A 16,482-nucleotide genomic window follows, 5' to 3' on the forward strand; every position below is an offset into this window, starting at 1 on the left:
CTATATAACTATATAACTATATAACTATATAACTATATAACTATATAGCTATATAACTATATAACTATAACTATAAATGAACAGCTGAGTAACCGGGAATTTTCCCGAACAGGGGGAGGCGGCTTGTACCCGGGCACCGCCCAGGGGGTGCAGCTTAGGCTTCTGAGCCGCCCCTCGACCCACCCTCTGAGTCTGCCTCTTCGGGGAACTCGATCCCGGGGATGGGCTGGGATTGATTGGCATTACGCTGCCCCAGCGCCACAGTGGGCTGGGTCACAGCAACACAGCCGCTCACTCAACTCCCCTCGCTGCCCCTCACACTGGTGGAATGGGGAGAGAACCACAATGAGACTTGTAGGTTGAGATAAGAACAGTTTAATAATTAAAAATAAAGTAAAATACACTAGTAATGGTAATTTATAGCAATAATGATCATAAATAGGAAAAAGTAACTGATGCACAATGCAATTGCTCACCAGCAGCTGATCGATACCAGAGCCCCCTTCCCAAAGCCAGATCAGCCCCCACTTCAGGATAACTTCTCCTAGTTTATATTCCAGGCATGATGTTCTGTGGTGTGGAACATCCCTTTGGGTCACCTGCCTTGGCTATGTTTCCACCCAGTTTCTTTTTTTACCTACTCACTGTCAGAGCACGACTTAGGATAAGCACAACTCAGCAAAAGACCAAAGCATGAGTGTGTTATCAACACCATCCTCATTCCAAATCCAAAACACAGCACCGTAACAGCTACTGAGAAGAAATTAGCTCTACCCTAGCTGAAACCAGGACACTTCCTTTTTACAAGGAGTCACTTTGAAAAGACAAGAGGTAATGGATACAAGTTACTCCTGTGGAGATTCCAGTTAAACACAGGAGGAAAATTTTTCACAATAAGAAAAATCAGCTATTGGAATAAGCTCACCAGGGAAGTGTGGGACCCTTAAGATTCATCTGGACAGGGTGCTGAGCCGTGTTGTCTAAATTGTTGCCAAGAAAGGCTGGATCAGCTGACCATTGATATATTAACTTTCTAAGATAATTCACAGGCTTGCCATTGCACAGATTGGTATTAGCAAGGGTGAGATTCCTGGCATGAAGAAAAGCAGCTGATTGCAGGAAAAAATTTATTTGGTTCTGTGTTTTTATCCCATTACATATTCCACAAAATACCCTTGTGTACAGCACAGGATGACAGACTGTGCTGTCAGTGCTGAGTTCCCAAGATGTCTTTGATATTCATAAACATGACATCTGAATTTCAAAAAAAAAGAATAAAACCTGTCAATATGAGAAGTACAGCTTCATAAAAAGGGAAATTAGTTAGGTCACAGGCTAGCAGAGAAAGATCTGCAATTACTGTGTTGAGTGCATTTAGGAAAGAGGTCTTTTGGAAGAGTCACAGCAAAGCTACCAGACATAACAGGTTTTGATTAAGGAACAAAAATCATCAAAAAATGACAGAGAAAATTTAAAAATAGCTATGTTTTAAAAAAATAGCTATGTTTTCAAAAGCTTTGGAGTGTTTAAATTTCAAACAAATTTAAAGTTCAAAAATAACTTCTGGCCTAATTTTTAAGTAAAAATATGTTAATGTTTAAATAAATAATAAGTCCTGTTTGCTGCTGCTAAACCATTTTGATTATGTGTTCTATATTTTCTGCTTTTCTTTTTTCTCAGTCATTTCTGGGGAATGTCACTCAGGAAACATGATGTGTGCTTCTGATGTTCCAGCTGGCCAGAAGCCATCTAAATGTACAGGTTTAAGCTGCACAGTAACTTTAAGTTCATAAATTAACAGTACTGCACAAAAAGACATAAGGCTTCCTTACTCCTCATTTCCAATTAGTCTCTTCTCCCATGCTTGCAATTCACAAGGCTACATCACAGGTCTAATTCAGCTGAGAATGAAGTCAGTAAAAAAGACCTAGTCTTTCAAGGACTTGTATTATAAAAAAACCTAATCTGTTTTCCTTTGTAATTTAACCTTTAGGATATTTTTTTCTTTTATTAAGCATTTAAGTTCTCCTTCTAGTATGTATGGCGCATATCTTTTTACCTTATTTTATTAAACACAGTGGGAAAATCAGAACAAGCATTTCCACTGGCTGCTGTTGCAGGTTTCCCATTGGCTTTGACAACAAATATGAGTGTTCAGTCAACAAGGAGTAGAAGCTTACAAAGTTTTCTGAGTCTGTAGTTGCGCTTTGGACACACATCGATAAAGCCAACACATGATTTATTCACAGTTGTGGCCCATTGAAATCAGGAGTAATTCCCTAGACGGCAACAGTCTACAGGACAACTGTCACTCATAGGGCTTTATCAATAAGCCATCCCATCCACAATCTTATTTCCATGATAGTCAGCAATAGCTTCTGCATAGGAGGAAGCCAGAAATTTCAGAATAAGTCATTGTAAGGCATCCAAGACACCTTGTGTGCGCCTGCATTTTAAGTATCTAATGCTGTAACTCTCCTGAAGTAAGTCATGTAAATGTCTTTACATATGCAGAATAAAGCCTAGAAGTTCTTCAGAAAGAGACCAAGTACACCCCTGTAAAGTATCTAAGGGGAACTGAGTTTTGTACTCTGAAGCTCTGCAAAAATATTTTCCTCTGGAAACTATACATCTGGCTTTACCTTGGAAAGATGATTTTCTGAATCTTAGTTTCTTGTTCTCAAGAAAATATTACTGTATGACAGCCAATCCCAAGCATTACATGGAAAAATATTTGAAAAGTTAGATTTTTCAATTTCATTACTCATTTGCCTCCCATTTCTGGGGTATAAAACAAGATCAGAAAATTGTGCCTCCTGTCTACTACACTTATAATTTTATAGATTTTTTTCTGTCACCATCTCCTTTCTGAAATGTCATAACTTAATCTTCCAGTCATCTCTAATTCTGTGCCTCCCTTTTGATGTGGGGTTATCTGTTTCTGGGTGCAGTATTCCAGGTAGGCATGTGGCACTGACTGTGCAGGACACTTTTTCTATCTCATTTCTCAGGTTTCATAAATCCACTTGTCCTTTCCAGCTGCAACTGCGCAGAGCTCACTGAAGAGCAAGACCCAGATTATTTTCCAGGATTGGCACGTTAAACATAAAATCCCTTATGGTATACACATAAATAAAATTTTCGTCACAAAATTTCTTTTCTTTCAATTCTTCAGCACTGAACTTCAGAAAGTTTTCAGTTCAGCTGAAGTTTAATTTCTTTTTTTGAACTTTATTAACTTTTATTTTCAGTACCCTTGTTTTCTTCTTGTTTAGCTTTCTTTCTAATGCATTAATACATTAATAAGCAAAACATTGCATATGTCTGAACATCTGAGACACCCTGCTTTTAACCTTTTGTACTGATGAATACTGGCTTTTTCTCTTTTGTTTCCCACTACCCATTTCGTATACATGACTGTATACTACCCTCAAACAATAATAATTTCATTTGCTTATTGCCTTTCTTTAGAGACTTGGTTAATGGATTTTTGAAAAACTAAATAAATTGTCATCAGGATCACATTTTAATTTTTATGCTTTGGAAGAGTTTGAATTCATTAGAGAGAGGATTTGCCTTTGCAGAGATGAGGTTGTTTAGCCTTTCTCATATCACCATCTACCTTTAATGTTATTATTCCACTTTTAAATATTAAGCAACTTATTGGCTTCCAGACATGTTTGTGGCTTACTTTTCAGAGAGTTTCTGAATGACAGGGAATCATTCTGAGGTACAAAGTATAATATTTTCTACTGTCAATCCTGCTAATCTAGTCAATTTTTTAAATGACAGACTGTACAATTTCTGGTAGCACATCTGATGTTTTACACTCAGGCTCTTTGGTAGTCTTCCAACATTGTCTTCTATTTGCTGAACAAGCTGTAGCAACAACAAATAAAAGTAAATTTGAAGGGCAAAATATTTTCCCTGATGCTACTGACCTATGCAAATTGTTGGATGTGTCAGCAAATGGTTACATTCAGGCTTGACCCAATGTACCACAGGAAATCATCTAAGAAAAACTGCGATGGAGTAAATATTTGAAAATCTGAGAGCAAACAACACTTGTTCAGAGCGAAAAAGTTCCCCTTCCAACAGCTTGCATAGCAGTTTTGCATAGCTCAGGCAAGCCCCTAGGAAAAGAGGGGACAATTGTTACTGTAATGACCAAGTCAAATACATATAATGCCATAAAAATAGTGTGGTAGTGATTTAATGTATGCATTACAAGCTCATCCTGTTTCATTTGTGTGTAACTCTTCTACAGTATCTCTGTGGAATACACAGCATCTTCTTGAGTATAGTTATTGCGTACCAATCAGTGAAAGAATACTAATGAATTATGAAAAACATTGAGCCCCAAATCCTCTTATTCTCTCTAAGTTGGCACAGCATTTAACAGAGAGCCTCTAGGGGCACATTTTAGCTGTAAATAAATTGATATTGATGTCTAATGTATAACAAGAATATAGAAGTTTCAGAAAAATGCCTGGAATTGAGATAGCATCGTATAATCCAACAGGATCAAATAGAAAGAATTTTATAGCAAACACTGCACATTATGATATTCAGTTTTCCACAAAGGTACTTCATCAAGCAGTGAAAGGATTTTGATATTTCGGATAAAAACATATATTTTAGATTTAATACTATTAAAGATGATATAAATCAGGCAGAGTAAAAACAAGGAATATTTCTCTTTATGGAGAAAGCTGCTAGTACAGCCATTCACAGAGCAGTATCACACTCATCGTGCAATTAGATAAGATGAGGGGGGTTTTGTTAGCTGAAAACTACCTAATATGACCTGTCTTGAAATTTCCAATTTTCAGTCTTGCATAAAAAAACCCCTTTTTTCTTCCTGGAAGAGGCATGCAGAACTGATCCCAACATCAGGCACTATGAAGACAAGTGTCATATACATTGTACATACTGTTAAAATCACCTTTTTCTTTGGCAGAAGTGTATATTAGTACTAAAAGCTGACCTTCTCCTCTCAGGCTGGAATCACTGAGACATTCCTGGATCTTCTCTGGAAACTCTGGAAGCACAACAAAGTTCAAAGGAATTAGACCTATTTTTTTCCTTCCAAAAACTTCCAGACATCCAGGTATGAGGACAGGTTAGATGACTGCTAAGACAGAAAATGATTGGGAAAAATAAACAAGCATTTGCATTTTGGAAATGTAGGAAAAGAAAGGAGGAAAACAAGAATAAAAATAGAAAAAGAACTGTATCATTCATATCTTCCTGACAAGTGAGTGAAGCAAATATACTCAACCTAAGCAAAAGAGAAGGTTTTATCAAACAGAAAGGCTAGTGACATCACTTGCTTCAGAGATACTAAAAGTTAGTGTGTTTATTTGCCTATGTGCTTAACAGCTTTGAATTCTGCACCCATGATTAGCTTTTGGTTTCAATCTTGAGCAGTCAGTGCAAAACTATGTAGTCTATGAGCTCTTAAAGACTGCAGACTATCACTACAGTACCTGCTGACTATGCACCAATCCCATCATCAGAAAGATCTTGAGATTTTTTTTCTACTACCAAGTCTCAAATCTCATGCCCTGAATCCAAAACTTTCTCAAAGTGATGCTTATCTCACATTCTCTTAGGGAAAGCCTGATGGAGCCCCTCTTCACGGGGTGTATAAGACATGACAACTGGTCTGGCATACAGAATTAGGTAGAAGTCACAGATCTGTCTTGTCTTCAATGGAACCATAATTCCATACCTTATCTTTGCATTTGTTTTTTCTAATTGGCCAATAAGGAAGATTTAGTGGCTTAAACTGATGAAGAATCATTACAAGTTTAGGAGATATAAAAGATGCATTAGATTTTAAGTGGCAAAACCTGATAGATCTAAGTATTTGAATAGGAATTTCTAGTTGTCAGTAGCACTTGAAAAGTTCCACTTTAATCTCTGAATGCCAGCAAGAATTTCCAGTAATAATCTCTGATTTCAATATGGCTCTTAATGGTGGAGAATTTACCTGACAGAGATTTAATTTTGTGTTTAACTGCATCAGCCATCTCTGTCTACAGGCACGTTACATTATATGACTGCAGTGCTTGAATAATTGGATAGGGTCTTAGCCATCTTAAATTTATTTTACTTATCTTTATATATGAGCAAATGTAGCAGAAAGAATCCAAAATACACCTCAAATTCTCGCCAAGGTAATTCTCCAAGGTAAATCCAGTTAAAAAAAAAAAAAAGTTAAAAGACATCCAATGAATTAAGAGCCTATTGGTGAAGTAGAAACTTCAAAGGCATATGGTTAGATTATAGAGAAAAAGCAGAAAATTTAAAAAAGTAACATGGGTTTCCTAGGATGGTTAAAAGCTTGTAATCTCATAAATACTGTGTTATATGGTGTAAAATCTCTGAATGCTGAAGTTATAGATGGGAGCTGTCACTGGGGGCAAAGCTGCAGACAGTTTGTACAAATCCTTAAATAGACACATGATGCTTCCAAATCTTCTTGGAAAAGAGAAGTGAGATTTTGTTGCAGTTTTTATGCTGGTGATTATCAGATTGGCAGGTGAAACAGCACAAGGTATGTGAAAATTGTCCTTTGCTCTGTTATCCCCTATGATGATAAGCATCATTCTGTGGTGGCAAGTGTCTATGCCCTTGCAGAGCCACCCCAGACTGGTGAAATACTCACTTGGGATAGCTCTTCTTGGGTGAGTTTATTGTTGAGCTTAATTGTAAACTGTTTGGAGAGCTTATTGTGCCCTCCCAGAAAATATGAATTGTCAATTGCATGGTCACAGGTTGTCATGGCTCTGATTGCAATGTCATATATATTCCCATCTGGGCCAAGTTTGGCTACCTGGGCTCAGCTTTTAGTACAGCTGTGTGGCTTTTAACCAGAGCTGTGTGAGAAAAAACTGTAAGAGAGGAAAAAGTCTCCTTTCCTTGGGAGCTGGTTTTCAGCTCAGCCACTCACCCTCTTCAGATGTCTGGATGTTTCACTTCGATGTCATAACAACAGCATGCAACTCTGAGGTCTTTATGTCAATCTGTAAATTAAATATAAGTGGGAAAAGTAGCACAGCTCTAGGACACTGAGTGTAACAGTGTTGAATAGTGCAGTGGAGCCTCTGGCCCTGTTCTTACATTCAGAACGTCTAGAGAAAAAAGTAAGGACAATCTGCTTTGCCTCTAAATAGTTTACACCATAATAAAGTTCTCTTAATCAATTCAAATAACCATGATTAAAATAAACTTACATCAGTGATACATATGATATTTCTGGAAACTGCACCATACAGGCTCCTTCCTTAGTTTTAAGTTCTGGGGGTCTTCTTTTCTTTTTAAATATATTTCGTGTTCTAAAGCATTTATTTTCTTCTCTCTTCTAGATTCATTAATTCCTTTTATTTAGCTTTTATTATCTTATTTACTGAATTTTCATAGAATCAAGAATCATAGAATCAGCACATAGAATGTGCTGAGGTCAATAACCCATCCAGGTTATTGAGTCTGACTCCTGACACAGGACAGGACACCCCAAGAATCACACCATGGAGCATTGTTCTTGAACTCTGTCAGGCTGGTGCTTGACCACTTCCCTGGGGAGCTGTTCCAGTGCCCAACTGCCCTCTGGGTGAAAAACTTTTTCCTGATAGCCAACCTAAACCTCCCCTGGCACAGCTTCCTGCTGTTTCCTCGAGGCCTGTCACTGGTCCCAGGAGTGAAGAGATCAGCACCTGCCCCTCCACTTCCTGAATGATCAAGATGAAAATTCAGTATTGAGTTTGAATAAGTCTTATGCTTAAACAAGTTATAATTCCAAATGGAAAGAGAAATTAGAGGCATAGGATACTTCTTCTCTGTGTATGTTTATATCAGCTTATGTCAAGTCCCCTCATCTGCCAGGAATCTGCAGTGGCAGTTGCAAGTTGATTGGAATCCCCCAGAACCTCTAAGGGAGTCTCTCTTCTGAGAGATGCTGGAGTTTAGCGGGCAGTAAAAATTAGGTCCTTAATCTGAGAAAGCAGAGGATATAAAGACAGGGACTCTCCTTGTCTCCTGCATACACTGGTAATCAGTGGTATCAATCTTCTGAATACTGTCATGGTGAGCTGATTTACACAGACTACCATTGATGCCATGATGATTTTTTGCCTTTTCTTTTTTATACCTTTTATATATCCTCAGTGCTTTTAGCATACATATTTGTAATTCCTTAAGCCTGATAACTTAGCATAGTCCTAATATTCCATTAAGCCAGGAGACCAAACATCCTGGAGGCCTCACAGTTGGGGCCAGAAAGCCCTATGCTATCCTGAGAAACCAAGGTCCTCTCTAGAACACATCCTGTAAACTGAGATAGACCCATCCAGGGGGGAATTCCTTCGGATGGGGGGATATCATGCTATTCATTTAAGCTTCTCATTGGGGAATCTTTGATAGATATGCCACTTTGCAAGGTCCATAAATTGTATATGCAATCTGTCACGTGTGTGCATTTCGTGTGCATTTCGGGGTGCATTTCAGTGCACTCCACCTGGATGAAGTGGTGCATCTTAAGGATCCTTAAATACCAAGGTAAAAACCCCTTTTTCCTTAAACTGTATTTGGTGCTTAATTTTAAGACCAGGGAAAGGCAACACCACTACTTCAGAAATGAGGCAAAGCAGAGTTGAACAAAATTACTTTCCAGCCTTAACACATCGCTTGGCTCATGAATTCAGATGTAATTTTAGAAGGCTGTAAAACTTTAAAAGAGGCTCCTGACCATTGTGAGCTGACTTGAAGCTAGTGGACCTTAAACTTTGCAGGAGAGCTGATCAGACACTTTAAACATTATTAATTTGCTTTTTTCTTTTATAATTTGAACATTTTAATATAGTATCTGATTAGATGGAATACTATTAAGCTCACAAAATCAAAGACTAGTGCCTCCTTTTTTTTAAAAGACTACTTATTTCCATAATGAGTTATTTAATCTTCAATTTTCTTTAAGCTCACCCAAAGGGATGTTTATGATCTTCAAAAGAAAGTTTCCTTGCTATATTAAGAAACAGCTAAAACTGAATTCTGATACAGAGGATGAGTTCAGGTTTTAGGGTATTATGAAACAACAGTGAGGTTTATCATGATGATGACCTCAGTTGATTGGATGGCTAATCACTAGAATGACAAGACTGGTGGATGGGTTTTTTGCACATTTTTGCTTTGCAGAAACTTGATTTATTTTGGCAGACAGAAACCTTATAGATCTTTCCTATATATGTATATACTTTCTCAAGTATCAAAGTGAGACATTGATACCATCTCCTCTGCAGTAATGTTTCCATAATCAAAGAGACATATTTCTATTAGGAGCTGGCATAGTTGCATCTTTCAGTTCATTGTTTCCAATATAAACAACAAAGATGTGAGCAGAGCAGCTTGGTATTCCACATCTGTATTTGGTTAAAAGAAATCTTGTTTCATAGCATATGAACTGAAGCTGAGATCAACAATATTCTGGCAAATAAATTTCAACCTTGGTTTACCTTTCCTCTATCTTCAAATAAAATAGCATGTGTGTCTTTCAAATGAATTTATTTATACAATGGGTAAAATAGGGAAAGAAACAAGTTTGTCTATTTAATTTAGGAAACGCTAAAAGCTTTTGCCTCTTAACACAATAGTTTGCATTCTGTGGCATCAAGATCTTCTGAATAAATATTTAAATATTTATCTTATGATATTCCATCCATGCAGATACAGAAAATATTCATTATAATAAAATAGAAACAAAATCAAAGGTTAAAATAACCACAAAACAGATGTGTTTGTTCCCAAATTACTGTAAATTTCCGGCATAAGTATCCATAATAGGAAACAGACATTCTCATTTCCTGGTACAGTCTTGTAACACAAGGACTTTTAAAATTGTACACAGAATGAAATAACTGGAAAATATAATGTCTGTTTTACAGGAAGTTCAGATTGATATTTTTTATTCATTCTGCATCAGATTTATTAAAAAAAATCAGAATCAAAATTTCCCAGAAAAAAGTGGTGGAGGTGGGAGTGCATATACAAAACAACTTCTCCAAAAAACATAACAGCTATGAATCAATATCAATAAATAAAATACAATAATGTGACATGTATTTAAATGAATGGTTTATGAGGAATGTTTGGGTGCGGAAACAGAATGACAATAGTTTATTTGGAAAGAAATATTTGAAACCTAATGAAAAATAATTCCCCAGTCAAAATTATTTGATTTTGATAGTGATGAAACAAAATGAAAATTATAGCTTAAGGGTGAAAAAAATCTCCTTTTAGAGACTGTTCCTACAAAATATTTTATTTTCAGCAACCCACATATTTGAAACTCATTTGTTATACGTTTCCTACTGCATGTAGTGAAGAACATTTAGTCACTGGTGGTACCACTGATATTCTTTGGCAAAGATACCTTGTGGAGAGTATTTTTCCCTCCTATCTGGTCACTGTTGCTGCATTATTTGTGTGTTTTGCCAGCCCTATCGTGAGGTTGCCCAAAGTCTCAGAATGGGACTGGGAACAAAGCCCAGCAAAAGAGAAATACCAACAGCAGTCCTGCAACCCTCATGGGCAGAAGAGTCTCTGTAAAAGCTGATTTTTATTCCATAGTACACATGCAAAATGCAGTTTTCCTGAACTCAGACTGCCCTTAACGCTCAAAAATGACAAAGTTCCTTGGGGAGTCCACATTTGTAACACTATCCTTGTCAGATTTAATCAGGTTTTCTACCAGTTAGCCATTTATATTTTGGTTATGTAGTCTATATAAAATACACTTGTAAGCTATCTAATAGACATCTCTGCTTGTACAACATGATATCTCAGGTCCTGATGCACAAAGCAGACACTGAGACTGACCCAAGTATTTCCTAAGGAAGATGAACTGTCACTCAAACCAACACAAAATACCCTGGTGATCCAAATATAAAAAGCCTTTTAGAGGTTGCGCTTCACAGATGTAGCATTTCTTTGCTGCTGTAAAACACTCATAATATTTGAAGTGAGTTTCACAGCAAAAGTTTTATCACTGGGAGAAATAGGTGTGCTCTTCTGAGGTTCCTCGTTGCTACATAAAATCCTTCATTGCAATCTCATCCTCTTATTTCCTATATATAGTGTTTAATATATTCATCTTTTGCCTGGTCAGCGTTCGGGCACAGTTCTAAGTGAATGAGTGAGTATCTTTATTTGTGGAAGTAATGGTTTAAAAAGTTTTTCAGCCTTTGCCAGTAGCTTTTCTCCAACTCTGTTATTGACAACATCTCGGCTCATAAGTATTACTACTGTTATTAATGCCTACAGTTTGAGATTGTGGAATACTGAAAAAAACAACAACAAAAAAGATAAAATGAAGTAAGGAAATTAGGCTGAAGCAGATACTTTAAAAATATTTCATAAAATGTTGAAATGAGAACCCTACAAGACACAACATTATTGGCTGTGGTAATGTCACAGAATACCACAGATTCACCCAGACAACAGCAACAACAAAAAAGTAAACCATGGAATTTGAACATATGGCCTAACTTTAAATGCACACATCATGACTTTAAATAGTTCAAACATCCATAACTCTATGAGTCAGGCAAAGATTAGACGTGAAATAGACATCATCCTTTGCATATAAGAAGTACCTTCTGTACCAGCATCTTTAGGGTTACAGAAAATCATGTGCTATAAGTGAGGCTGACAGGGAACAGATCTCACTGTCCATAGACAGCTTGTTCGCTGTCAATGAGTAAACATGTACTGGGCACCACTAAGGTAGAATGTATCAAAATCTGAAGGCCACATCACTATTCATTTCTATATGAATGCAGTTTCTCCAGCCAGTTCTCCTGAAAAAGCTCAGCTTGCTTAAGAGGTTATGCCATGAATATTCTTGGAAAAATTAATTAATTAGTCAGTCACAACCTGACGTACTCCTGAGTATACATAACAACTGCAGAATTTTTCTCAAAATACTCACAAACTTTGGGACAAGTTGAACTGGAATCATATCACACTTTCTGAAGGCAATTTGTTTATTCCAATAAGGTACAATTTCCTGATGTCATTGAAAATGTGAGTGATCGAAACACCTCTCAAGTTCATAAGGGGCCTCTTCCTTTCCAACTGGTAGGTGAAATTATTCAGTTGTGCTCTCTTTGAAGACTTCATTTTCACAGTGAGGAATGGATATGCTTGCAAAGCATCAGTTAAAAGCAGTTAAAATTTATTTTGATTCAGAAAAATTACCATTTTGAGAGAGAGAATTTCTGTTGTGACTTCTCTCTTCCTACTCTTTCCCTCCCACCATTCTCCACATCTACACAGTAAAAGCTGTCGATGATTTTTAAGTTCCCTTTTGTGTAATTATTGTGACAACCCAGCCAATAACATCAAAGTTTCCCTCAGTGAGGAAAAAAATCTTTTCTATGGAAAATGGTTAAAGTACTTCCTGGAAATGACAGTCCACAGGGGAAGGGGCAAAAATGAGCTGAATTCATCTCTTGAAAACCAGGAAGAATTGACAGCTGTAGAGAATGAAACTGATTGAGCTTTTCCATTCTGTTCTACTGATACCTCTCATGCAGTGTGACTCAGATGATTAAGGCTACGTACTCAATCTGTTCTGACACAACTCAGGTTATCCGGAATCATGTGTATTGTGTGTGTATGACTGAGTGAGAATGAGATGGGGAGGGAGGGAAACTGTGGGCATATATGCATGGTAAATACAACTTTATCTTCTAGTTGGTTTTGCAGTCTTAGCAAAGAGAATCATAGAATCATAGAAGCACAGAATCATACAATCATACAATCGTACAATCATAGAAGCATAGAATCATAGAAGTATAGAATCACAGAATGGCCTGGGTTGGAGGGGACCTTAGAGGTCATCTTGTTAAAATTAGTTTTGTGCAGTTGCACAGCCACTTGGAAGTCTGCTAGTGTAATGACCCAGGCTGTGGTCAGCCAATGAACTGTTCTACGCAGCCATACTGTCCACACTGGGGGCAGCAGCTCCTGGCCCCTCTCTAGGTGATTAATGTAACAGTATTAACTAAGAACTCTGGTTGCCTTTCAAGACTGGAAAGAATAACTCAGACACTGTCTAACCTCATGTGTGATATGAGATACAGAATATACAAAAAAGAGACAATACCAAGACTGCCAGTCTCCACACAAAGACAAAAATAAGTGTTCTTCCTAATGTCCTGAGAGAAAAAGCACAAAATGTGTCCTTTTAGTTTCTCAGAATTCTCCATATCTCCCCCACCTTGCTTTCTTCCTTTTAACTCTGAACCCTTTTATTACCACTAATCATTTGACAAGTAGATGCAGTTTAATGTCTAGTTTGTGAAGCTTTCATTCTTTGAATTGCTGAAGTTGGTTATTTGTGTTGGGTTATTGGTCACTGAAGTCATAGAATATTTTTTCTGCTTGAAGCTTATACTGTAGAAATGAAATTAATCCCAAATAATAAATTAATCTGCCCAATTGATAATAAGTTTTTATCACAATATTGTTAATAATTTAAAACTAAGAAGATTTTTATTATGATCACTCTAGATAGGCACTCACACATATTTATATTCATAAATATAGATATATAAAGCCAGCATTAACTCGTGCTCTTTTTCAAAAGTTTAATCTTAATTTTTTCCTACAGGTACAAAGTAAAGTAGATTTAATTTATCTAGGTGAGCAAAATTGCCACTAAATCCTTCTGAGATTTTATAGCTATGCTTCTGTATATGAAAGATGACTTTATTCTTATGTGATACTATCTTGCCATCACTGTGTCTCATCTAATAGACAGGACTGTATCTCTTTCAAATGTATTGTCTAAAATTATGTTAATGGTAAAGAGATGAGATGTTTAGATATATTGAGGTATTTAGTCTATGTGGTTGCCATGATGCATCAATAATCCAGTTTATCTTAGTTCTTTCCCTTGTTAAGAAAGATTAAAAATCAAACCAACAGAAAAGCATGGGTTTTTTTCTGTTCTTTGAGTTCAGTTTGCCAGATTTCTGTTAGTACTATGATATTTCAAAGGTTTCAATCATGTCCCAAGCCAGCTGAAAACACAAGACCATTCTATTTTTTTCTACATTATATATATGCAACATATATAAAAGGTTATAATACGTAGAATAATTTATAATTGTAAGAAATCACAAATCTTCATCATGTTAGTTTTTTTGGTTTTGGTATCTTGACTTCAATGACTAAAGTATCTGTTAATGAAAATGATTTTTTCTTCTGAAGTTCTAAATTATTTTTTTTAAATCACTAGATTGCCTCTTTTTTTTTCAAAGACTATTGATAATTGTTTATTCTTACATTTTCTCTATAATGTACGTAGCTTTCCCATCTTATAACTCAGTTTAGTTCAATTTATGTTAGGAGTGATTTTTAGCTTTGTTTCCTTTAAATGAGAATATAATACAGTGAAAGCTTCATCCACTGCTGCCACAGTCCCTCTTTCCTTTCCTTGAAATATAATCCCAGGCATTTGTTTTATTGACTTGTTTCTTGAGAAAGTGCATGTTTTGAAAGAGCAAAGATTCTGCTCTAGAAGACTTAATGGAAAAGATAGAGGATTTTTCCTCCCTCTGGCCATTTAACGCATGGTGTCCTCACATCCACCTTCCATCTTTTCCATTGACACATTGAAAATTACATAGGAAAGCACTAATAGAATTAAACTAATACTTAAAAGTTTTCCATATGAAATATTTTATAAGAGAAACATTTATTGTATTTATAAATATTTGAGTTTAGCTATTCATGTTCTTTAAGAAGGAAAAAAGCCTCATATCGAAGCATAGTTTGTAAAGTGAACACCACACTCAATATACAGGCCAATGTGTATTTCACTGATAGTTTCAGGTCTTGTTACATAACGCATGTTTTAAAACTCTGAAAATTTTGGACTTGCTAGGAGGTAGAGAAAAATTCCCAACCAAGCAAAATCTGTATTTCCCTGTGTAAAAGAAGGAATACTGGCCGATCAAAGGCCATAGTATCTGCTTTACTATTAGAAAAAATTCAAGAAAATTCAAGAAATTTCAGTTCCAGATAATGGACTTCTACTAAAGCTAAAAAGCCACTACTCATTGTCCCTGAAACAGAGAAAAGACTTTGGACTACTCTGGATCTTCTTACTCAGCTGGGTCAGCCGTGGAACTATGCAAATGCTAGTGGGCAGAGTTGCATGAACAAATATGAGATAGATTCTTCCACTTCTATACTTCCTCCTGGGTAGCACATATTTAAGCATGAAAGTAAGATGGCTGTGTAAAACCTTTTGTGCTTATAAAGTGCAGGAAGGGTAGGAGAGATTATATGGGGTGTTTGTTAGGAAAGTAGGCATTTAAATCATGTCTGATGTGGTAAGAGAAGAGAGGGACTACGTTCTGGTCTACCAGGTAACCCACTACAGCTAAACTGCAAACACATACATAATTTTCCTTTTTCTCCAGAAAAAGACAAAACTGCTTACTGGGTACAGTTCTTGGCATACTATTTCCAGACAATGGCTGAGCACTGTCTGGAAATGTAAGAATTAGCACAGGCCAAAGCTGTGAAGGCAGTGTACTGACAGATACATGGATGAGCCTTGTCTAGTACTCTGTGTAGCCTCGCTGGGTAAAACAGAGCAAAAGGGAACCAGAATATTAAAAATATCAATATAGACTATATGCAAGTTTGAAATCAGCTGCAGGGAAAAGAAAATAGGAAAGGATACAGAGTGGGAGGCATTCATCTGAGAAACAGATCTCAGGAACAGGTATATTCATGCATTCTTTAGAAATATGGACAAGAATTCAAATGTAATTTTGGGACAAAGCTGAGGATTTGTGAATCAGAGGAGGAAGATGATTTGTATGAACTGAGATTGGATACACAAAAATCTTCACAGAAGCCCACAATTGCGTTATTTACTTCTGCTTCTGAATAAAAATTTTCTGTCTTGCTTAAGTAGACACATGGGTTTGCTCATTTTCTTGTTACCATGTATGGTGCACTGTTCAATATCCTTCCTAAAAACTGATGTACACTTTCAAATATGAGTCATTAACCAACTTACTCCTATTAGATCTATTTTATGAAGAGAACATGTGGGTTCATACTAAACAGGTTTAAGGTGTTAGTGATCAGAAAAGACCATCTGTGAATATATAACTATTACCTGACCCAGCATTCCTGTTTCCAAACAGCTGACTATGATCACTAATTAAAAATAGAAAAACTCTTGCTTTATTTCACCTAACCTTGAATCCTGTGTGCAGTTTTGGGTGCCACAACATAGGATATAAAGCTCCAAAGGAGGGCAACAAAGATGGTGACAGGCCTTGAGGTGTGGCTGAGGTCACTTGGTATGTTCAGCCTGGCGGCAACTGAGGGGACACCTCATTGCAGTTACAACTTCCTTGAGAGGGGAAGAGGAGGGGCAGGCACTGATCTCTT

The sequence above is a fragment of the Corvus kubaryi genome, unplaced genomic scaffold (genome assembly GCF_017639235.1).
Source record: "Corvus kubaryi isolate FWS band 111438036 unplaced genomic scaffold, C.kubaryi_AGA036_p1.0 65383, whole genome shotgun sequence".
Taxonomy (NCBI): Eukaryota; Metazoa; Chordata; class Aves; order Passeriformes; family Corvidae; genus Corvus; species Corvus kubaryi.